The sequence below is a fragment of the Nelumbo nucifera genome, chromosome 6, assembly GCF_055504915.1.
Source record: "Nelumbo nucifera cultivar China Antique chromosome 6, China Antique-T2T, whole genome shotgun sequence".
Lineage (NCBI taxonomy): Eukaryota > Viridiplantae > Streptophyta > Magnoliopsida > Proteales > Nelumbonaceae > Nelumbo > Nelumbo nucifera.
Window position 1 is genome coordinate 49,258,896 of NC_142654.1, and position 1,447 is coordinate 49,260,342.

The following is a 1,447-nucleotide window of genomic DNA, read 5'->3' on the forward strand; positions in this document are numbered from 1 at the left end:
GGCCCAAAAATCACCACCATTCACGTGCGGTTCACCCTAACCCTAATTTAAAATTTGGATAGAAAGATCCTTTAGGGAAGCCTCACTTTTGGTTCAAAGGTGTGTTGAATTTTAGGAGAACTTGAAATTATTTTCCATAACCGGTGGTTGGTGTCTAAAGAAAGAGGTTAAACAACTAAGCCTAAGCGGGTTTTGTGGTTACTTAATTAGGTCTTTGCGAGAGCAAGGGAAGCCTCCTACATCCCCACCTCTTACCTGGCTAACCAAAGGAAGTCGTGTAATTCCAAGTGAACCTAAAAGGATTCACATTGGTTGAACCACTAGTTTAGGAAACCCTAGGTCAGCACTAGGTCGTGTGGTTGATTTGTTTGCATTTTCTTTGAAAGTTTAAAAATTCAAATTTGAATTTAAATTTTAGGAATTTAAATTTCAAAATCTGAATTTGAATTTAAATTTCAAAAATTTAAATTTTGAATTTTAAAAAATAAAAATAATAAAAATAAAAATAAAAAAGAGAAAATTCAAAAGTTGAGTTTAAATTTCAAAATCCACGTTTGAAATTAAACTCAAAATTTTAAATTCAAATAAGAAAATGGACTTCTGTGTTGTATGTTGGGAAGGAGATCTCTAAGGAGAGAAACTATAGAACCTATACCTAAAATAAAGAGATACCTCCATCATCAACACCGAAATCAAATGGTCGGAATCAATGATGCCCAACCTAGAAAGTTGAAGGAATACTTCACTCCAACACAATACAACCCTTCATCCTACATTTAGTTACCTGATACTCAGGCCTTACAATATAAAATTAAGTCAAGTACAATCCAAATGCTCCCATCCTTCTATGGGAACCCAAGTGAGGACCTATACAAGCACATAGATGAGTTCCTGGAAATATGTTCAGCTGTAAGGATTCAAAATTTCAATGATGGTGCCCTTAGATTGACTCTTTTCCCCTTCTCCTTAAAGGATAAGGCAAGCATTGGTTAGGGACTATAGGGACCCATTAGGACTTGGGCAGAAATGCAACAAGAATTCCTTAGGAATTTCTATCATATAGGTAGAACCAATACCATGAGAAGAGCTATCATGGGATTCACCCAAACGTCAGGTGAACAAATTCATGAGGCTTGGGAGAGGATGAAAGAGTTAATGAGAAAATGCCCACACCATGGCCTATCCCCGTGGCAAATTGTCTAGGCCTTCTATGAAGGCCTGACAGATCAATACAGGCAGATGGTAGATGCATCATGTGGGAGGGCATTTAGGAGCATGAGCGAGGATGAAGCTTATAATCTTTTCGAAACCTTGAGTGAGAATTCTATCAATAATGCGTCTTTATATTCCTATGAAAGTTCAGTGGGACCCTCAAAGAGGGCAGGGCTCTATGTGGTAAAAAATAATATAGAGCCTGAGGCAAAATTGGATTTGAATGCCATTTCTA

At 37.1% G+C, this 1,447-nt stretch overlaps 1 non-coding gene across 1 annotated transcript; it reads right to left on the reverse strand.

Annotated features, from left to right (window-relative positions):
* Window positions 1–1,074: 1,074 nt before the first annotated feature.
* LOC148791028 (small nucleolar RNA R71) lies at window positions 1,075–1,181 on the reverse strand. The gene has a single exon (XR_016078059.1). It is a non-coding gene; the product is annotated as a small nucleolar RNA R71 (small nucleolar RNA).
* Between the last annotated feature and the right edge of the window lie 266 nt (window positions 1,182–1,447).